This window comes from Chiloscyllium punctatum, chromosome 45 (assembly GCF_047496795.1).
Source record: "Chiloscyllium punctatum isolate Juve2018m chromosome 45, sChiPun1.3, whole genome shotgun sequence".
NCBI classification, from domain to species: domain Eukaryota; kingdom Metazoa; phylum Chordata; class Chondrichthyes; order Orectolobiformes; family Hemiscylliidae; genus Chiloscyllium; species Chiloscyllium punctatum.
The window spans coordinates 64,727,833-64,752,270 of NC_092783.1; positions in this window are offsets into that span (position 1 = coordinate 64,727,833).

Genomic DNA, 24,438 nt, shown 5'->3' on the forward strand with positions numbered 1-24,438 from the left:
TTCAAATCAAAGTTCTGCCCCATGGCTGTCCCTCTGTTCCTGATGTACTCATTGAATATTTCCTGGAGGAAATGGCCACATTGCGAAGATTCTGAAATGCATGATGTTATAGACACACAATGAAATGAGCTGTGATGCAGAGATGGACAAATTGATTCTTTTCATCAACAATTTATAAAATTTCTGATTCAAAATAAAACCGACTAGGAAAGTAATTGAACAGGCTAAACTCCCTCAGCAGATGACACTCCAAGATGAAATGTAAACAGTGTTATACTCTCAGCAGCTTTTGTAAAATTCCTGTTCCAGACGAAAAGCCTTTTGTGTGAGTACACAGAGCGAGTATGAAGCTGGGGTTCTTTTTATTGTTTTATTAAAACAGGCAGGAGCTTTGTTCCATGCCCATTAATGTTTAACAGTGTAAATATTCCATTCGACATCTTATTGCTTTGATTCAAATAGAAGGAGATGGTCTGTAGAAGTTTACAACTTATTTAAAAAAACTTAACCATAGCAACTTCCAGTGATATGGAAAACTTGTGAGAAAGCCAACACCTTAAAAGGGGGTCAATTGAGCTTCTGTCCTATAAAATATGATACATTATATAACCAAACATACTACTGATCATCATAAATAGAATGATGGAAACATAGTCCTGGATTTTCCGATGACGACACAGTCACTATCCCAGCATGGATGGGAAGTGCATATGGCGACTCTGCAGAATCTCCATTATTGCAGGCTCTGAGGGAATGGCCCTGGAATTTGAATTTTCTGCTCCTAGAGCCAGAAATCTCTCAAAGTCTTCATTTAACTTAGAGAATTCAAGGGTTCTGATGAAATTTAGTAAATAAATATTCAGGAACTGTTGGCCTATTAAATACATTGTCAAACTCTTGAGCAATTATTAAACTGACCCCATATTTACCTCACACTCCCAACTACACCTCCCTTAGACCCCTTACACCCCTGTAGACCCTTATCTATCACCACAAGGACTTAACAGTTCCTTGCTGCTCAAAAGAGACACCCCTTCTCCTGCTCTGGAACAGGTGGCTCAGTGGTTAGCACTGCTGGCTCAGAGCACAGGGGACCTGTGTTCAATTCTACCCTCAAGTGATTATCTGTGTGGAGTTTGCACATTCTCCCCGTGTCTGCGTGAGTTTCCTCTAACAAAGAAATGGCGGAAGAATTGAATTGGTACTTCAGATCTGTGTTCACTGGGGAAGATACAAGCAATCTCCCCGAGGTAACAGTGGCTGAAGGACCTGAACTGAAGGGAATTTATATTTGCCAAGAATTGGTGTTGGAGAGACTGTTAGGTCTGAAGGTTGATAAGTCCCTGGGGCCTGATGGTCTACATCCCAGGGTACTGAAGGAGGTGGCTCGAGAAATCATGGATGCGTTGGTGATTATTTTCCAGAATTCGAGATCAGTTCCTGCGGATTGGAGGGTGGCTAATGTTATACCACATTTTAAGAAAGGTGGGAGAGAGAAAGCAGGAAATTATAGACCAGTTAGTCTGACCTCAGTGGTGGGAAAGATGCTGGAGTCTATTATAAAGGATGAAATTACGACACATCTGGATAGTAGTAACAGGATAGGTCAGAGTCAGCATGGATTTATGAAGGGGAAATCATGCTTGACTAATCTTCTGGAATATTTTGAAGATGTAACTCTGAAGATGGACGAGGGAGATCCAGTAGATGTAGTGTACCTGGACTTTCAGAAAGCTTTTGATAAAGTCCCACATAGGAGGTTAGTGAGCAAAATTAGGGCGCATGGTATTGGGGTAAAGTACTAACTTGGATTGAAAGTTGGTTGGCTGATAGGAAACAAAGAGTAGTGATAAATGGCTCTATTTCGGAATGGCAGGCAGTGACCAGTGGGGTACCACAGGGATCAGTACTAGGACCACAGCTTTTTACAATATATGTTAATGATATAGAAGATGGTATTAGCAATAACATTAGCAAATTTGCTGATGAAACTAAGCTGGGTGGCAGGGTGAAATGTGATGAGGATGTTAGGAGATTACAGGGTGACCTGGACAAGTTAGGTGAGTGGTCGGATGCATGGCAGATGCAGTTTAATGTGGATAAATGTATGGTTATCCATTTTGGTGGCAAGAACAGGAAGGCAGATTACTACCTAAATGGAATCAATTTAGGTAAAGGGGCAGTACAGAGAGATCTGGGTGTTCTTGTACACCAGTCAATGAAGGTAAGCATGTAGGTACAGCAGGTAGTGAAGAAGGCGAATAGCATACTGGCCTTCATAACAAGAGGAATTGAGTATAGAAGCAAAGAGGTTCTTCTGCAGCTGTACAGGGCCCTGGTGAGACCACACCTGGAGTACTGTGTGCAGTTCTGGTCTCCAAATTTGAGGAAAGACATTCTGGCTATTGAGGGAGTGCAGCGTAGGTTCATGAGGTCAATTCCTGGAATGGCGGAATTACCTTACACTGAAAGATTGGAGCGACTGGGCTTGTATACCCTTGCGTTTAGAAGATTGAGTGGGGATCTGATTGAGACATATAAGATTATTAAAGGATTCGACACTCTGGAGGCAGGAAACATGTTTCCGCTGATGGGTGAGTGCTAAACCAGAGGACACAGTTTAAAAATACGGGGTAGACCATTTAGGACAGAGATGAGGAGAAACTTCTTCACCCAGAGAGTGGTGGGTGTGTGGAATGCTCTGCCCCAGAGGGTAGTGGAGGCCCAGTCTCTGGATTCATTTAAGAAAGAGTTGGATAGAGCTCTCAAAGATAATGGAATCAAGGGTTATGGAGATAAGGCAGGAACAGGATACTGATTAAGGATGATCAGCCATGATCATATTGAATAATGGTGCAGGCTCGAAGGGCAGAATGGCCTACTCCTGCACCTATTATCTTTTGTTTATTGCTTCAATTTCTCCTACAGTCCAAAGATGTGCATGGATTGGTCATGCTAAATTGCCCATTGTGTCCAGGGACATGTAGATTAAGTAGATGAGCCATGGTTAAAAACCAGACATGGTGTGAAGAGGATGGGGTGGGCCTGGGTGGGATGCTATTCGGAGGCTTGGTGAAGATTCAATGGACAGAATGGCCTCGTTCTGCACTGTAGGGAATCCATGACTTGATGCACCCCCTCATTCCCCAAGAGCCAAGACCTCTTTCATTCACTTGGCATGATTTCTTCCCCACCCCCAGCCCGTCCCCTACATTAACTTAATCCTCTACCTATACAAAACAGGGCATCAGGATACAAAACCCTGTCACACTACCACCTGACCCAGCTGACACTCTGAACCCTGTCACAATATTGCCCTACCTAGTTCGCTCAGAACTGCCCAACCATTCCAGACCCTAACCTTACATTTACCCTGAATACCTCCCATGTGACAGCAGCTGTCCAACTGGCTACCTGTCCTTCCAGGCTTCCTTCTTCCTGAATACAGCAGCTGAGTGCTGGATAAAGGGGGCATGGGTTCCCATTCCCCAACAGTTCTACACACCAAGGAACAGTCAGAATGAAATCACAGTTTGTCTTTTCTGAGGGAACCCTGATCAAAATCTCAGAAATGTGGATCTCTCCTTCTGTGAAAAAAGGGTCAGAGTGTGAAAATCCAGCCCATAATTCCTCCAAGCTTTGCTTCATGTGATTATGTAAGTCCTTCATTTACTCAAAATGTTTTATTTCCACAAAGGAATAGCTCGCATTTCCAAGGCTTTAGTTCCAAATCTTTACCTTTATCCTCCCCTCAAATATTTGCGAAAATTAAACCGTATGTATATAAAATAAATCAGTGCCTCCTATTTCACATTCTCTGTTCACATGAACTAAGGTTGGTCATTACTGCCATTAGGGCTGCACCTCAACATCTTCCATTTTCACAAAGACATTAGGAGTTGGGATTAGGGGTTAGGGTTAGGGTTAGGGTTAAGGTTCAAGATAGGGCTTAGGGTTAGGGTTAGGGTTGGGGTTCAGGTTAGGCTTAAGGTTCGTGTTAGTGTTAGGATTTGGGTTTGAGTCCGGGTGAGGTGTTGGGGTTAATGTTAGTGTTAGAGTTTAGGTTATGATTAGGAGTTAGAGTTAGAGTTAGGGTTAGGGCGACTATTAGTGTTATGGTGAGGGTTAGCATTAGGGTTAAGGTTAGATTTAAGGTTAGTGTTAGGATTAGGGTTAGAGTTAGGGTGATGGTTAGGAGTTAGTATTTGTGTTAGGGTGAGGGTGAGGGTTAGGGTGAGTGTTAGGTTAGAGTTCACGTCAGTTTTCAAGGCAATGTTTAGATGAACTGACAGTACATGGTTTGTTCAACAGTTCCCTACATTTATACATTCTTTTGAAGTGTGACTATTAGTACAAATCCTTTTTTTTTTGAGTTTAAAGGATATTAAATGCAGTGAATGGATTTTTGTCAATGAGCTTCAGTAAGGCAGGGAGAAAGTGAAGACTGCAGATGTTGGAGATTCTCCTGCTCCTCGGACCCAAAACATTGATTCTCCTGCTCCTCGGAATGGAAACGTCTATTTTCAATAGACAATAGACAATAGATGCAGGAGTAGGCCATTCTGCCCTTCGAGCCTGCACCGCCATTCAATATGATCATGGCTGATCATTCCTAATCAGTATCCTGTTCCAGCCTTATCTCCATACCCCTTGACTCCACTATCTTTAAGAGCTCTATCCAATTCTTTCTTAAATGAATCCAGAGACTGGGCCTCCACTGCCCTCTGGGGCAGAGCATTCCACACAGCCACCACTCTCTGGGTGAAGTAGTTTCTCCTCATCTCTGTCCTAAATGGTCTACCCCGTATTTTTAAGTTGTGTCCTCTGGTTCGGCACTCCCCCATCAACGGAAATATGTTCCCTCCTGCCAGAGTGTCCAGTACTTTCATAATCCTATACGTTTCAATCAGATCCCCTCTCAGTCTTCTAAACTCAAGGGTATACAAGCCCAGTCGCTTCAGTCTTTCCGTGTAAGGCAATCCTGCCATTCCAGGAATTGACCTCGTGAACCTACGCTGCACTCCCTCAATAGCCAGAATGTCTTTCCTCAAATTTGGAGACCAGAACTGTACACAGTACTCCAGGTGTGGTCTCACCAGGGCCCTGTACAGCTGCAGAAGCACCTCTTTGCTTCTATACTCAATTCCTCTTGTTATGAAGGCCAGCATGCTATTAGCCTTCTTCACGACCTGCTGTACCTGCATGCTTGCCTTCATTGACTGGTGGACAAGAACACCCAGATCTCTCTGAACAGCCCCTTTACCTAATTTGATACCATTGAGGTAGTAATCTGCCTTCCTGTTCTTGCCACCAAAGTGGATAACCAGACATTTATCCACATTAAACTGCATCTGCCATGCATCTGCCCACTCACCTAACTTGTCCAGGTCACCCTGTAATCCCCTAACATCCTCATCACATTTCACCCCACCACCTAGCTTTGTGTCATCAGCAAATTTGCTAATGTTATTGCTGATACCATCTTCTATATCATTTACATATATTGTAAAAAGCTGCGGTCCCAGCACGGATCCCTGCGGTACCCCACTGGTCACTGCCTGCCATTCCGAAATGGAGCCGTTAATCACTACCCTTTGTTTCCTATTAGCCAACCAATTCTCTATCCAATCTAGTACTTTGCCCCCAATCCCGTGCGCCCTAATTTTACTCACTCCTTGGACCTGAAACATTGATACCCCTGCTCCTTGGAGAGATATATTTCACTCCCCACCCCTATCCGGATTCCGGAGAGACCATTCCCTCCGCAACTCCCTTGTCAGATCCACGCCCCCCAGCCCACACCCCCCTCCTGACACCTTTCCCTGCCACTGCAGGAAGTGCAAAACCTGCACCCACGCCACTCCCCTCACCTCCGTCCAAGGCCGCAAGTGACCCTTCCACATGCAACAGAAATTTACCTGCACCTCTCCTAATGTCATTTACTGCATCCATTGCACCCGATGTGGTCTCCTCTACATCAGGGAGACAGGACGCCTTTTTGTAGATCATTTCAGAGAACATCTCGGGGGCACCCGCACCCACCAACCCCATTGCCCCGTGGCTGAACGCTTCTACACCCCCTCCCACTCCATCAAGGACATGCAGGTCCTGGGCTTCCTCCACCATCAAACCAACCCAGTTTCAGTAAGGCATTCGACAATGTTCCCCATGGGAGACTGGTTAGCAAGGTTAGATCTCATGGAATACAGGGAGAACTAGCCATTTGGATACAGAGCTGGTTCAAAGGTTGAAGACAGAGGATGGTGGTGGAGGGTTGCTTTTCAAACTGGAGGCCTGTGACCAGTGGAGTGCCACAAGGATCGGTGCTGGGTCCACTGCTTTTTGTCATTTATATAAATGATTTGGATGTGAGCATAAGAATTATAGTTAGTAAGCTTGCAGATGACACCAAAATTGGAGGTGTAGCAGACAGCGAAGAAGGTTACCTCAGAATATAATTGGATCATGATCAGATGGGCCAATCGGCTGAGATGCAGCAGATGGAGTTTAATTCAGATAAGTGTGAGGTGCTGCATTTTGGAAAAGCCAATCAGAGCAGAACTTATACATGTAATGGTAAGGTCCTGGGGAGTGTTGCTGAACAAAGAGACCTTGGAGTTCAGGTTCATAGTTCCTTGAAAGCGGAGTCACAGGTAGATAGGATAGTGAATAAAGCATTTGGAATGCTTGCCTTTATTGGTCAGCATCTTGAGTACAGGAGTTGGAAGGTCATGTTGCGGCTGTACAGGACGTTGAGTCATTGCGTGCAATTTTGATCTCCCTCATATAGGAAGGATATTGCGAAACTTGAGAGGGTTCAGAAAAGATTTACAAGAATGTTGCCAGAGTTGGAGGATTTGAGCTATGGGGAGAGGCTGAACAGGCTGGGGCTGTTTTCCCTGGAGCGTCAAAGGCTAAGGGGTGACCTTATAGAGGTTTACAAAATTATAATGGGCATGGAGAGGGTAAATAGGCAACGTCTTTTCCCCGTGGTAGGGGAGTCCAAAACTAAAGGGCATAGGTTTAGGTGAGGGGGGAAAGATATAAAAGGGACCTAAGGGGCAATGTTTTCACACAGAGGGTGGTGTATGGAATGAGCTGCCAGAGGAAGTGGTGGAGACTGGTACAATTACAACATTTAAAAGAATAGATATATGAATGGGAAGAGTTTAGAGAGATATGGGCCAAATGCTGGCAAATGGGACGAGATTCATTTAAGATATCTGGTCGGCATAGACAGGTTGGACCAAAAGGCTTCCATGCTGTTTATCTCTATGACTTTATGCATTGTTTTTCCCAAAAAATGTCACTCCAGTATATCCATTGACACAAGAACTGTATTTAATCTCGGCATTAGTCCTGAGATCTGTTTGTGTTGGAAACTGTCTAAGTTGTTATGGTGATAATGGTGGTTAGGGACAGTGGATGGCAAAAACTAGTGGAGACATTATAAAGAGCCTTTGGGGGAATAAACTACACACAGTCTGGACCAGGCACAGATTGGTTTGGAAGGTGTGAGGAGTCATGGTGTGTTGGTGCATGAACTGGCATGGATGGGAATAGAGAGTGTGTTCAAGGGGGATGTTAAAGTGGGAGTTGAAAGCTGCTGGCTTGAAGGGCAATCTGTTTTCATGCAGTCACCATTAAACAGTTCTTAAACTACATTAACCTTTGCAATCATTGATAAATTTATAACAAGTCATTTTTGATTAAGAAATATTTCCTCGAGCTATGTTACATCTTTCTTTAGCTTTCGCATGATGTGGAAGGATTCACCTCCATGTTCTATAGTGTGCAACATTTAATTGCTCCCTGTTGGGAAAACCCAAGCCCAATGTTTTGTTCTGTGCAGTGTGAACAGACTAATTCCAGTGCAATTCACCATCACACTTCAGGCTGCTCATCAACTGTTTCATCTTTTTACATCTTCCTATTTACAGCTGGGAAAATGTGAGCAACTGCAGGTTTCCCTCAAAGTGAAAAAGAATTCTTTTTGTGCTTATTAGATTCCCTACAGTATGGAAACAGGCCCTTTGGCCCAACAAGTCAACTCTGACCTTCTGAAGTGTAAGCCACCCAGAGCCATTCCTCTACACTATATTTACCCCTGACTAACGCAATGGGCAATTTAACATGGCCAATTCACCCTAACCTGCACATCTTTGGACTGTGGGAGGAAACCCACGCAGACACTGGGGAGAATGTGCAAACTCCCCACAGACAGTCACCTGAGGCAGGAGTCAAACCCAGGTCCCTGGCACTGTGAGGCAGCAGTGCTAACCACTGAGCCATCATACCACCCCAAGGTGAATTAAATCAAACTGAAGAAATGGAGAACTTTCAGACATAATTTTCACCCACTGTAACTCAGCAAAATCTAACAGTGGGTTCATCAGACCATGGTCATCAGTACAATATCATCATGCAAGTTTAGACAAAGGATTTATTCAGTACAGGGTCTGTGGGTCTTTATAGGAGTAACTCAAAACGAATCAATTTTTATGCCACAACCCTGTATCAATCCCCAAGCTAATCCCATTGCTCTCCCCATTTCTCTTTATCATTCCCAAACTAATCCCACTGGTATCCTCTCCATCCATAGCTCTGCATGAACCCCAAGCTAATCATGCTGTGCTGTGCTTTCCCATCAGTCCTGAATTTTCCTCTGCTTCCAATATCCTTAAAACCACAGCTACACCTTTTAGAACCTCTCGGAGTAAGGAAATTTCTTCTAACCTCTCTCCCATATTCTCAGTGAGATTTTTTGAAATGAATTTTCCGTCCTTTCTGGCTATTCATTTGAGGAAAACAGATCTGCTCTCTTTGCTGTCAAATCCCTACATACATTTTTAAAACCTCCAAATGAAATATACTCTGAGCCTTTTCTGCACCAATTGCAAGATCACAAGCCTCACTTTGTAGCTGATATTTTCCATGCAGATACTATCTTGGTGAATCTTCCCAATCCACATTCTGTGGTGGGAATGTCCTTCCTGTGGAACTAACCTGAGATCCAGGAGGATGCTGCTGACACCAATCCAAAACCAGACATTTCCTCTCACCCGAGGCAGGACCTGCTGATTAAGGATGAGTTAGTGATTTTGTTACATTCAGTCATTGCCTCCATCCATGTGAAACAGAATAGCAACCCCTCCAGCACCACGATAAATTGTGAAAGAGTTCACACTCCAGATTTTCTATGCTCTCTCTGACTCCGATAGCAACCTATGATCAATCATTTCCTTTTGAGCAATGTTTTTCTGGGTGTGTAAATGCCAGGATTCACACTGCCCTGAAACCATATTAGCTTGGAGCCAGACAATACAAAATGAGAGAGAGGGAGAAAGACTGAGTGAGAGACAGAGTGAGAACAGAGAGCATGAAGCTAAGACAGATATTGAGGAAAAGAGATAAAGGAAGAGTGTGACAGTAAGTGACAGACAGATAGAGCTTAAATGTAAAAAAAGACGGACAGAGAAAGACCCAAAACAGAGAAACAGATAGAGACAGAGCAATAAAGAGTGAAAAAAATCAAGTCAACAGATTTGAAGACAGAATGGGTGTGAGACAGAGCCAGTGAAGGAGGGAGAGAGTAAAAATAAGCTTATAAGAATGAAAAGAAGAGTGAGTCTGTGACAGAAGAAATGGAGACTGTCAGATTACCCAGCGCCAGGTTTAAAACCAGGTTCCAGAAGATAACGGATAATGTTTGAACCATTATGTACCCAGTCCCCGTCACAATAATATGTAGTGCTTAGAGAAAAAATATACCATTTCTTATGAAGAAATAATATTACAACAGCGCGTGATATTCAACCATGTTGATAATAAGATAACTGGCAACAGCTCTCCTTTGTGACTGGTGAGTCACTGTAGATATTTAATTTCGTTTGTGCTGGCTATTAATCAACCATGTCCAACAGAATAGAGGAATCCTTTTTATCTATTGACAGCTATCCAGCAAGGTTATGATAAGCCTGAAAAATATCTAGCCCAACAGGCACATTATTTCAGATTGTCACGTTTTCCTTTGCAGCAACCGACAGCATCTCTTGTGTTACCCTGCACCACTCACATTGTAAAACGATCAGCAATCAAAGCCACACAACACTTCCTTTTGTATATCACAGCCTTGCCGATTTGTTCAAGACATATTCGAGTAAATTTAGTTAAAGAAGCTGACAGCAAGTAGCACAGAAGGAAATTAGATGCCATCTTTATTTGTTCAGGAGTTGTGTGATATTGACAGCTTGGGTGGCACTAATGAGTTATTAAAGGGGGACTGTCATCATGCAGGAAATTTTGGTCTGCAAAGTTTGATCCCAGCCAAAGGCTAATTCAGGAATATCTGACACAGTGACACCTGATATCATGAAACTGTTTGGAAACAAATGCAAATTTCATGATTCAAATTATTTAATAATAACTTAAAAATAAAGAAGGAATCACATTTTTATAACATTTTTCATAATCTCTAGAAGCACTATGTAGCCAAATCAGTGAAGTCACTATTGTAATGTGGAAAATGGAGCAGACACTCTGTCCTCAGGAAGATCCCACAAACAAATGAAATAATGCGGGATATTCTGCCCTTTGAGATGCTGCATCAAGAATATCACATTTATATTCACTGATCTTCACTGGCTCCTGCCTCAAATGGAGACCTTGGAGTGCAGCTTCATAGCTCCTTGAATGTGGAGCCACAGGTAGATAGGATAGTGAAGGAGGCATTTGGTATGCTTGCCTTTATTGGGTCAGTACATTGAATGCAGGAGTTGAGAGGTCATGTTGTGGCTGTACAGAATATTGGTTAGGCCACTGTTGGAATATTGCGTGCAATTCTGGTCTCCTTCCTATCGGAAAGATGTTGTGAAACTTGAAAGGGTTCAGAAAAGATTTACAAGGATGTTGCCTGGGTTGGAGGGTTTGAGTTACAGGGAGAGGCTGAACAGGCTGGGGCTGTTTTCCCTGGAGTGTCGGAGGCTGAGGGGTGACCTTATGGAGGTTTTCAAAATTATGAGGAGAATGGATAGGATAAATAGACAAAGTCTTTTCCCTGGGGTTGGGGAGTCCAGAACTAGAGGGCATAGGTTTAAGGTGAGAGGGGAAAGGTTTTAAAAGGACCTAAGGGGCAACTTTTTCTCACAGAGGGTGGTGTATGTATGGAATGAGCTGCCAGAGGAAGTGGTGGAGGCTGGTACAATCACAACGTTTAAAAGGCATCTGGATGGTTACATGAATAGGAAGGGTTTAGAGGGATATGGGCCGGGTACTGGCAAATGGGACTAGATTAATTTAGGATATCTGGTCATCATCTTCTCGTTTCAGTCACCTGATATCTGCAATCTTTTGCTACTGGAAACAATTACTTCTTATTTGCTTTATCACAAACTCTCACGATTTACAATAACTTTGTCAAATCTCCCATAAAACTTCTTTGCAATAAGGGGAATATTTGCAGTTCCTCCATTCTCTACACATTGGCTCATCCATCCCTTTGACATTTCTCCGAAAGCTTTGAGCTGGGGATTGAACAGAATGATCTAGATGAGATGTTTCAGAAACATAAAGCACGGCATTCTTGTCTTTGTACTCAGTTCCTCTATGAATAAAGTTAACAATCCCACGTACCTGCACCCAAAATTCAAGTGGGGAGGGAGTTGCAGGATGAGAAATTTACTGACTAATACTTAACTGTAAATTGGTGATTATTAGTTAGTTAGAACTGGGATGGAGAAACATGGGATTGTGACTTTTTTTATTCCACCAGGCTACGCACAGAGAAGAGTTTCCTGTCATTCTGTTCTTATGAAGATCACATTCTGATTGAATTAAAATGCTTATATATCCTCATCACAGAGAATCCTCACTCAAGAAGATTTATTAATTCTTCTGCCCCAAGGCTGAGAATATCAAGATCACTCCATGCTTAAACTCTGAAGCAGTAAATACATCTGTCAGCTGTACACATTACACCCTGAAAGACCATGTACAGTCTGACTGTAACTCAGCCAAGCTCAAAGGAAGTTCATTCAGGGATCTGACCAGGACATTCATTTGTGTTGTTGAATTAAATCTTGGCTCTCAACTGCTTTGGGTTTAGCTGCAAAAGGGTTACCCCAAACTTAAATTTAACACTAACCCTAACTCTAACCCTAACCCTAACCCTAATGCTAACCCTAAACCTAAACTTAACACTAACCCTAATACTAACCCTAATACTAATCCTAAACTTAACACTAACACTAACCCTAAACCTAACACTAACCCTAACCCTAATCCTAAAAATAAAATTAACACTAACCCTAACACTAACCCTAAACATAACCCTAATACTAACCCTAAACATAACCCTAATACTAATCCTAAATTTAACACTAATCCTAACCCAATCCTAAACCCAACCCTAACATCACTAAACCTAACCCTAACATTAATCCTAAACTTAACACTAACCCTAACACTAACCCTAAACGTAACCCTAATATTATTCCTAAACTTAACCCTAACACTAATCCTAAACTTAACACTAACCCTAATCCTAACCCTACACTTAACCCTAACACTAATCCTAAATTTAACACTAATCCTAACCCAATCCTAAACCCAACCTTAACATCACTAAACCTAAACCTAACTCTAACACTAACCCTAAACCAAACCCTAAAACTAACCCTAAATCTAACCCGAAACCTAACCTTAACACTAATCTGAAACTTAATACTAACCCTAACCCTAAATCTATCCCTAACACTAACCATAGCCCTAATGCTAACCATAACCCTAACCCTAAACGTATCACTAACCCTAAATCTAACACTAACAAAGAAGAAAAAACAAAGAAAATTTTCAGCCCAGGAACAGGCCCTTCATCCCTCCAAGCCTGTGCCAATCCAAATCCATTGTCTAAACCTGTTGGTCAATTCCTAACCATCTGTATCCCTCTGCTCCCCACTTACTCATGCATCTGTCCAGACGCATCTTAAATTAATCTACCGTGCCTGCCTCTACCACCTCTGCTGGCAACGTATTCCAGGCACCCACCACCCTCTGTGTGAAGAACTTGCTGCGTGTATCCCCCTTAAACCTTTCTCCTCTCACATTGAAAGCATGACCTCTCATTATTAAATCCTTCACCCTGGGAAAAAGCTTGTCTCTATCCACCCTGTCTATACCCTTCATGATTTTGTAAACCTCAATCAGGTCCCTCCTCAATCTTCATTTTTCTAATGAAAATAATCCTAACCTACTCAACCTATCTTCATAGCTAGCACCTTCCATACCAGGCAACATCCTCGTAAACCTTCTCTGCACCCTCTCCAAAGCGTCCACATCCTTTTGGTAATGTGGCGACCAGAACTGTACACAGTATTCTAAATGCGGCCAAAACAAATTCTGGTACAATGTTAACATGATCTGCCAGCTCTTATACACAATACCCCATCTGATGAAGGCAAGCATACCATATATCTATCTTCTTGACCACTCTATCCACCTGTGCAGCAACCTTCAGGGTACAATGGACCTGCACTCCCAGATCTCTCTGCTCATCAACTTTTCCCAAGGCTCTTCCCATGTACAGTATAGTTTGCTATCGAATTAGACTTCCCAAAATGCATCACCTCGCATTTGTCTGGATTGAAAGCCATCTCTCACTTCTCCGCCCAACTCTCCAGTCTATCTATATCCTCCTGTATTCTCTGACAGTCCCCAATGCTTTCTGCTCCTCCACCAATCTTTGTATCATCTGCAAACTTGCTGATCAGACCAACAGTGCCCTCTTCCAGATCATTTATGTATATTACAAACAACAGTGGCCCCAGCACTGACCCCTGTGGAACACCACTTCATTTCGAGAAACTCCCTTCAACTACTACTCTCTGTCTCCTCTAGCTAGAACACCCTGCACACCATGTGACTTCACTTTCTCCATTAGTCTACCATGGGGAACCTTATCAAACGTCTTACTAAAGTCCATGTATATGACGTCTACAGCCCTTCATTCATCTATCAACTTGATCACTTCCTCAAATAACTCTATTAAGTTGGTAAGGCACGATCTCCCCCACACAAAACCATGTTGCCTATCACTGATAAGCCCATTCTTTTCCAAATATAAATAGATTTTATCCCTCAGTACCTTGTCCAGCAACTTTCCCACCACCAACTTCAGGCTCACTGGTCTGTAGTTACCCGGAATATCCCGACTACCCTTGGATTAGATTACTTTAGATTAGATTAGATTACTTACAGTGTGGAAACAGGTCCCTCGGCCCAACAAGTCCACACCGACCTGCCGAAGCGCAACCCACCCATTCCCTTACATTTACCCCTTACCTAACACTACGGGCAATTTAGCATGGCCAATTTACCTGACCTGCACATCTTTGGACTGTGGGAGGAAACCGGACCACCCGGAGGAAACCCACGCAGACACTGGGAGAATGTGCAAACTCCATACAGTCAGTCACCTGAGGCAGGAATTGAACCCGGGTCTCTGGCGCTGTGAGGCAGCAGTGCTATCCACTGTGCCACCGTGCCACCCTGCCGCCCACTGTGCCACTGTGCCGCCCCCTGTACAGGGGGACAACATGAGCAATCCTCTAGTCCTCCGGCACCTCACCTGTATATAATGATGCCACAAAGATTTCTGTCAGGGCCCCAACTAGTCCCTCTCTCACCTCCCTCAGCAACCTGAGGTAGATCCCAATCGGTCCTGAGGTTTTATCTACCTTAATATCCTTTAGCCTACCCAGCACATCCTCCCCTCTTTATGTCCACGTGATCCAGAGTAAACAAACTTTTATCTCTAATCTCAACATTCATCATGTCCCTCTCCTCAGTGAACACTGATGCAAAGTAATCATTCAGAATCTCACCCATTCCCTCAGGTTCGGCACACAACCTTCCTTCGTTAACTTTTAGTGGACCAATCCTTTCTCTAGTTACCCTCTTGCTTCTTATATATGAATAAAGGGCCTTGTGAATGTTGTTTAATTCTGTTCACTAAAGTTATTTCATGACCCCTTGTAGCCCACTTGATTCCTTGGTTAAGATTGGTCCTACTCTCCTGTTAATCCTCTAAAGCCTGTTCCATTCTGAGCTGCCTGGACCTTATGTACACTTCCCTTTTCCTCTTGGCTGGTCACTCAATTTCTTCTTGCCTTTCCTATCCCATGTTTTCAAAGAGACATGCCTATCCTACTCTATCTTCAACCTATCTTTAAAAGCCTCCCAGATATCAAATGTGGACTTCCCTTCAAATAGCTGCTCCCAATCCACATTTCCCAGGTCCTGCCTAATTTTGATATAATTGGCCTTGACCCAGTTTAGTACTCTTCCCTTAGGACCACTCTCGTCTTTGTCTATGAGTATTCTAAAACTTACAGATTATGGTCACTATTCCCAAAGAAATCCCCCACCGCAATTTCAATCACCTGGCCTGGCTCATTCCCCAACACCAGGTCCAATATGGCCCCTTCCCTTGTCGGAGTATGACATACTGCTCTAGAAACTTTTCTGGGCGCTCCTTACAAATTCTGTCCCATCCAGACCTATGACACTAAGTGTATCCCATTCAATGTTGGAAATTTAAAATCTTCCATCACCATCGTGTTGCCTCTACATCTTTCCATAATCTGTTTACCTATTTGTTCTTCTACCTCACACTCATTGTTGGGAGGTCTGTAATACAGCCCCAACAATGTAACTGCATCCTTCTTATTTCTCAACTCTACCCATAATGCCTCACTACCCAAGCCCTCCATAGTGTCCTCCTTTAGCACAGCCGTGATATCATCTCTGACTAGCAATGCAACTCCTCCCCCTCATTTACTTCCTTCCCTGTCCTGTCTGAAATGTCTATATCCTGGAACATTTAGCTGCCAGTCATGCCCTTCCTTCAACCAAGTCTCTGTGATCGTAACAACATCATACTCCCAGGCACCAATCCAAGCCCTCAGTTTTTTTTTAAAAGATTAGATTACTTACAGTGTGGAAACAGGCCTTTCAGCCCAACAAGCCCACACTGACCCGCCATCCACCCAGACCCATACCCCTACCTTTACCCCTTCACCTAACACTATGGGCAATTTAGCATGGCCAATTCACCCTGACCTGCACATCTTTGGACTGTGAGAGGAAACCGGAGCACCCGGAGGAAACCCACGCAGACAGGGGGAGAATGTGCAAACTCCACACAGTCAGTTGACTGAGGTGGGAATTGAACCCGGGTCTCTGGCGCTATGAGGCAGCAGTGCTAACCACTGTACCATGTGCCGCCCACATCTGCCTTACACACTATACTCCTTGCATTAAAGCATATGCACTTCAGATCGCCAGTTCCTTTGCGTTCATCTGCTCTCTGCTTACTCTTGCCTTTGGTAACGCTAACTTCATAATTCTTACAGTCTCCACCTCGCTGCCTACTTGTTTTCCCTTCTGGTTCCCAGCCCCCTGCCACATTAGTTTAAAACCTCCCCAACAGCAGGAACAAAAACTCCCCCAAGGACACTAGTTTTAGTCTGGTTCAGGTGTAGATCAACCAATTTGTAATAGTCCCACCTTCCCCAGAACCGGTCTCAATGTCCCACAAATCTGAACCCCTGCCTCCTACACCATCCCTCAAGCCACGTCTTCATCCTGCCTGTTTTTTCATTTCTACCTGGCTAGCACGTGGCACTGGTAGTAATCTGAGATCACTACCTTTGAGGTCCTCCTCTTTAACTTCTCTCTTAGCTCCCTGAGTTCTGCTTTCAGGACCTCATCTCATTTTTTTACTTATATCATTTACTTATAACCCTAACACTATCCTTAACCCTAACCCTCAGCCTAACTCTAGCACTTAGGGGTTAGAGTTAGAGTTAGAGTTACTTTCCTCTAACTCTAACCCCTAACATTTGCAGAGTTTACAAAAATGAGACGTGATCTGATTAAAGTTATAACATTCTCACAGAGCATGTCAGAGTGAATATCAAGAGAAAGTTCCCCTTTATTGGTGAACCTAGAGCCAGGGACAGATTATCAGGATAAAGGGCAGACCATTTAGACTGAGATGAAGACATTTTTCTTCACTGAGGAGGAGATGAATTTTTTGAATTCTCTGTCTCAAAGACCTGTAGGGGCTCAATAGTTGAGGAGGTTCAAGACAGAAATGGATAAGATTTTGAAGACTATTTACACAAAGGGTTATCGAGCTGGGACAGGAAAATGGCACTGACAACATCGGACTTGATATAATTGAATGGCAGGGCAGTCTCAATGGGCTGAATGGCCTACTCCTGTTTGTATTCTCCTACCCAGTTTGTGCAGAACTCTTGGGCCTTTTTAAAACATTGGGAAGTCTGTGAAAAGCTCTTGAAACTGTCATTATAACAGGTGTCCATTTAATTCTGTTTAAAAAAACTCTTAATTGGTTATAAAACCATTAAGATAAATAAATTCATATTCCTACTGACTACTAATTTAACAATCCATGCTGTGAAATCCATTGGTGGAATTTGCAACTCAGCCAAGCATCCATAATGCTATTCCCTTGCACAATTCCAAAAACAAACCCTCCAGATCTGGTTATTGAATACCTTTACTCATCTGTTTAGCCTTTGAAGCAGAAAGAGAGATGCGTGAATTCCTAATCAACTAAAAGATTAAAGTTAAAAAGACAATTAACAGGGAAATATGAATATCACAAGTGTCCAATGCCGAAAAAGACTTCCACTTCCATTAGAAAGTGTATTCTAATGCATCTGAAAATCATCTGCATTTTTCACACTCGCCCTAAAGAAAGTTCTGGAAACATGTTGAATTTAGCATACCACAGTAAAATACAACTTGTGAAGTTGTCAACATCTTTTGAATTTACTTGCCAAAAGATTTCCAACTCCAGAAAAGAATTCTGCCTCAGTCTATGTTCTCATGATTCGAATAGTGCTGGAAAAGCACAGCAGGTCAGGCAGCATCCGAGGAGCAGGAAAATCGACATTTCAGGCAAAATCTCTTCACCAGGAATGAGGCCAGGACCCTCGGGGGTGGAGAGATAAATAGGAGGGGGTGGGGCTGGGGGACAGGTAGTTGAGAGTACAATAGGTAGATGAAGGTGGGGGAGAACATAGAACATAGAACAATACAGCGCAGAACAGGCCCTTCGGCCCTCGATGTTGCACCGACCTGTGAACTTGTCTCAGCTCGTCCCCCTACACTATCCCAAAATCATCCATGTGTTTATTTAAAGATTGTTTAAATCTCCCTAATGTGGTTGAGTTAACTACATTAGTAGGTAGGGCATTCCACACCCTTACCACTCTTTGCATAAAGAATCTGCCTCTGACATCTGTCTTAAATCTATCACCCCTCAATTTGTAACTATGCCCCCTCATACACGCTGACATCATCATTCTAGGAAAAGACTTTCACTGTCTACCCTATCTAATCCTTTGATCATCTTTATGTCTCCATCAAATCCCCTCTTAGCCTTCTTCTCTCCAATGAGAACAATCCCAAGTCTCTCAGACTTTCCTCATAAGACCTTCCCTCCAGACCAAGCAACATCCTGGTAAATCTTCTCTGCACCTTTTCCAATGCTTCCACATCCTTCCTGAAATATGGGGACTAGAACTGTACACAATATTCCAAGTGTGGCCGCACCAGCGTTTCGTACAGTTTCAGCATGATATTGCGGCTCCGGAACTCAATCCCTCTCCAAGAGGGTGATAGGTCAGAGAGGAGGGTGGAGCAGATAGGTGGGAAGGAGGATTGCAGGTGGGACAGGTCATGAGGGTCGTGCTGAGCTGGAAGGTTGGAGCTGGGGTAAAGTCGGGGGGAGAACACCACAGGACACACCAGATGGCCTCCTTTAAAGACCACAATTTCCCCTCCCATGTGGTTGAAGATGCCCTCCAACGCATCTTGTCCATGTCCTGCACCTCTGCCCTCAAACCTCACCCCTCCAACTGCAACAAGGACAGAACCCCCCCACCCCACCCCCACCCCCCCCGGTCCTCACCTTCCAACCCACCAACACCTGCAAAAATCACATCATCCACCGACATTTCCTCTAGCTAAAAATGGACCCCACCACCAGGGATATATTTCCCTCCCCACCCTTATCCACTTTCCACAAAGACCATTCCTTCCACGATTACCTGGTCAGGTCCATGCTCCCCCACACCCCCAATAACACACCCTCCCATCCTGGCACCTTCCCTTGCCACCACAGGAATTGCAAAACTTGCGCCCACACCTCCCCTGCTCATCTCAGTCCAAGATCCCAAAGGAGTCTTCCACATTCATCAAAGTTTCACCTGCACTTCCACACATGTAATTTATTGTATCCGTTGCTCCCAATGCGGTCTCCTCTACATTGGGGAGACCGGACGCCTTCTCGCAGAGCACTTCAGAGAACATCTCCGGGACACCCACACCAATCAACCACACCGCCCTGTGGTAGAACATTTCAATTGCCCCTCCCACTCTGCCAGGGACATGCAGGTCCTGGGCCTCGTTCACTGCCACTCCCTCACCACCCAACGCCTGGAGGAAAAACACCTCATCTTCCGCCTTGGGACCCTTCAACCCCAGGGCATCAACTTGGACTTCACCAGTTCCCTCATTTCCCCTCCTCCCACTTTACCTCAGTTCCAACCTCCCAGCTCAGCACCATCCTCATGACCTGTCCCACCTGTCAACCTTCCTTCCCACCTATCCACTCCGCCCTCCCCTTTGACCTATCACCATTATCCCCACCTCCGTCCACCTATTGCACCCTCAGCTACCTTCTCCCTAGCCCCACACCCCTCCCATTTATCTCTCCACCCCTGAGGGTCCCAGCTTCATTTCTGATGAAGGGCTTTTGCCCAAAACATCAATTTTCCTGCTCCTCAGATGCTGCCTGATATGCTGTGCTTTTCCAGCACCACTCTAAGCTTGACTGTAATCTCCAGCAGCTGCAGTACCCACTTCTACCTAGGTTCCCATGAGCCTTGTCACTTATCAAAACAGGGCCAACTCCATGGAACTAGCAACATGCTTTTGAAACCTGCCTTTGCAATACAGGGGTGCTGCATGCCAACACAACATCCAACCTTCTCCTACATTTATCAAAATAGTCAGTGATGTGAATGGAGTGGGACCACCGCTTTCTGGATCTGTACACTCCCATTTCTACCTGCCAACATGTATTGCCCTACACAGGACCCTGCAGATTTGGCTCCAAGGTTTGTAACCTCCTGGAGTGATTATTTTGGCCTGAAGAGAGTCAGAGAAATTCCCCTGATTTTGCTTATCTGATTGGTCCTAGTTTTTTTCTGCAGTTTATTTAATGTCTCCAGATTATAAATGTTGATCCATTTTAGACAATAGACAATAGACAATAGGTGCAGGAGTAAGCCATTCTGCCCTTCGAGCCTGCATCACCATTCAATATGATCATGGTTGATCATCCTTAATCAACATCCTGTTCCTGCCTTATCTCTATAACCCTTGACTCCACTATCCTTGTGAGCTCTATCCAACTCTTTCTTAAATGAATCCAGAGACTGGGCCTCCACTGCCCTCTGGGGAAGAGCATTCCATACACCTACCACTCTCTGGGTGAAGAAGTTTCTCCTCATCTCTGACCTAAATGGTCTACCCCGTATTTTTAAGCTGTGTCCTCTGGTTCGGCACTCACCCATCAGCGGAAATATGTTTCCTGCCTCCAGAGTGTCCAACCGGGACCACCATGAGTGTCAGGCACAATCATTGATCAATGTGTCACTTCCTGTCTGTCATGAAACAATGAAAAAGGAGGAACTTAAATGCAGTGGAAAATAAGGAACTAAACATTCACAGAGTGCCTGAGATGCGATAGTTTATTCAACATTAACTTTTGCAACAGAGCAACACAGAAAGTTGATGTGATAACTTCAGATTAACTTACTTTACACAAAACAATGGCATCCTCTGCATCTCTGCCAAAATACTCCTGTAACCTCTTTCTGCTGATGATGTCATTGTTACCTCACGCAGTAGAATTATTTTCCAATGATTAAACTCGAGATTCCATAAACAGCGATGCAGAACACTGACCGAAACCCCAAACATAAATGCTGTAAACAGAAAATCAGGCCCTTTTATCCACGCCATCTTGATCCTTTAGAATTTTATACACCTCAATTTAATCTCCTTTCCTGATTTTGCAACCAAATGGATCGATGCACATTTTTCTACATTCAGTTTTATTTGCCATGTCTGCCCATTCTATCAGCTTATTCATGTTCTCTTGAATCTAAAACCATCTTCCTCACAATTTGCAATATTTCTTCGACAGCTATCCACCTGACACTCCATCAGAACACAAATGCTAAAGGGAACTGATACACATTCTCCCCATCCTGTTTATTCATGTGACAGTCGTGAGAGAACCATCATGTATACCACAAAGATTGAACCCATTTATTACTTTACTCTGTCTGGATCGTGTGAACAGTATGTCCCAAACCTTTGGGTATTCTATTTTTTCTTTCTGACATTGTATTGTTGTCTCATCCCTCTGCCTTGTTTGTGTGAGCACGTTGACTCACATGGGTGTTGCTTCCAGTCCTGTTCATGTGCAAGCCCAACCAGCCCACACAGTTCCCACCTTCCCCAGAACTGCTCCCAATGGCCCATGCATTTAGTGGTATTATCACTAAATTGGTAATTCAGAAACCCAGGTAATGATCTAGTGATCTGGTCTAGATCCCACCATGGCAGATGATGGCAATTGGATTCAATTAAAAATCTGGAATTAAGGATCTAATAATGACCATGAAACAATTGTTAGGAAAAACCCACCTGGTTCACTGTGTCCTTCAAGGAAGGAAATCTGCCATCCTCACCTGGTCTGGCCTACATGTGACCCAGACACACAGCAATGTGGGTGACTCTTAACTGCCCTCTGGGTAATTAGGGATGGACAATAAATGGTGGTCCAGCCAACAATGCCCACATCCCATGAATGAATAATTTAAAAAGCTATCACTGTAGCCACAGAGTCCACTATTCACTCACACATGCTGATGGAGTAATCCAGGGGTTACTATCTTTGAGTCTAGTTTCTTACTTAGCTCCTGAACTGCTATTTGCAGGATCCCATCACTATTTCTTCCCTTGTCATTGGTGTGTGTATTGATGACAATGTCTGCCAGGCTTCAGACTGCTCCACAGCTTTTCAATGACATTCTTGACCTGAGAGTACCAGGACAACACATTCTCCTGCAATGATTCCTGCAATAACATCTAACTGTTCCCTGAACGATATCGCCTTCATAATTATTTCCCAGTTTTCATTTTGCACCCCCAGCCAAAGTATTAACATTGGACTTTGCCAGCACCCACCACTTTTCATGATGAATTATCATTTTAGCGAATGATTTACGCTCATCCAATTTCTAACTTACCTGCCTATACTTCCTTAATGTCCAGCAGTCACTCCATTCCCTCCCTGCCTTCTCATCCCTCACCAGCTGATTAATCACATCTAGAAACATGCTCCCTTCACAGGAATACCTCAGTGATTCTGAAATACTGAGCTTGGACTTCACCAATGGAAGATGTTACCTGCTCAGGAGTTTTTTCAGGGGCCACAAGCAACACCTTCGAGTTTCTACCAAGGTGGTCGGCCATGCTTTCACTTAATCGTCTCTTAACTGAATCAAGAGCGTTAAACATTAAAGATTATTATTGAAGAAATGCTGACCGCATATTTACCATTCAGTTCCACTGTTGTGCAGACATCATTTTTATTTGTAAGTAAGGCAACTTTAATCTTTTACTGAATTCTTATTACCTAACTTCCATAGAAATGAATTAAGTAAAACATTAAGAAGGCTTTCATATTCTCATTCTTCTTTATTTCATTTTAACTTTATCCGCTAGATTTTATTAATTAAACAGTGATTGTAATTAGGATCGATTATACAATATAGAATACATAAATGTTAATGTATTTATCAAGTTTACTTACTTTTAGCTTATGTACTAATTAATTGATAAAGCTTTCTGTAGATTTTGATTAAGTTGAATATTTACTTGTCGTTTTAACCCCATGCACCTTTAACAAAACAACATTGCAGGAGGATCTTGATATCGATAACATAGGGTCAGATAGGCTGGTCAGTGGCAAAGGGATCTTCATCTGAATAAGCATGAGGTGATGCACTTGTGCAGAACGTCAATGCAAGGAAATACACAATCCCTTGGGAAACACCAAGTATTAGAGTGACCTTGGTGTTCCTTAAGGGAGCAGAACAGATAGATAACATGGTTAAGAAGGCACATGTGACCATTGCCTTTATTAGCTGAGGCACAGAGATTAAGATCAGGTGATGCTGGAACTGCATAAGTCATCTCTTCGGTCACAGTTGGAGTGTGCCTTTCTGGAGACCACATTAAAAGTGGGAGTGCTCTGGAGAAGGAGATTTATCAGGATGTTGCCTGGGCTGGACAGTTTCAGTTATGGAGAGATTGGACAGCTTGGATACCTTAGAGCATAGGAGACTTGATTGACATATGAGATGGAGAGGGGACATGATTGACATATGAGAAGCATAGATAGGGTAGGCAGGAAATAAATATTCATCCAGAGTGTGGTAGGAATTTGGAACTCACTCTCTGCAAGAGGGGTACAAGCAGAAGCCTTCATAACACTTAAAAAGTACACTTACGATGCCAAAGCAGACAAGGCTATTGGCCAAGTTCTGGGAAATGGGATTAGAATCTTTAGATGATTGTTTTTGACCAAAGGGCCCTTCTCTGTGCTGTAGATCTGTACGCCTCTGTGACTACATAAAAGGGCTAGGGTTAGGGTTAGGGTTAGGATTAGATCTCCATACCTCTGTATGTTCTCTGTGCTGTAGATCTCTGACTACATAAAAGCTGTTTAAAATGTTGCTTTCCAAAACATCATTACCAGCCAAGGTTAATGCCAGTTTGTTTGCTCCACAGGGAATGATGGTTATGGTACTTACAGTAAATATATGGCTCCAGTAAATTTCTTGACCTTCATTTCCCCAACATACAACAACACCAAATGGATTAACTGTGATAACAAAATGCCTGTTATTTCATATGTTTTAGCAATTGGACAGTGAGTGTGAGAGCTAGCATGATCTCAAAGAAATGAATATATTGGTAATTTGACCAGAGCTAATTGGAGCGATCACACACTCTGAAGACTAAAAGGTTTTGAATGTTGAGTTCAATGAAACGTGGTGAGGGTTTCCAGTCTGATTGAGAAATTAGAAAAGCATAGAGTGGTATATAACGGTTTGTCCTAATCAATGAAATCTAAATGATGACTATTTTTGTTGAGAATTTCAGTGCTTTTTATTGGGTAGAACAATGTGATGAGTGGGTGAGAATGGGTTATCAGTATGAGATCAGCCACTGTGATGACAGGACCTGAGCTTTCAGGGCTGGGGA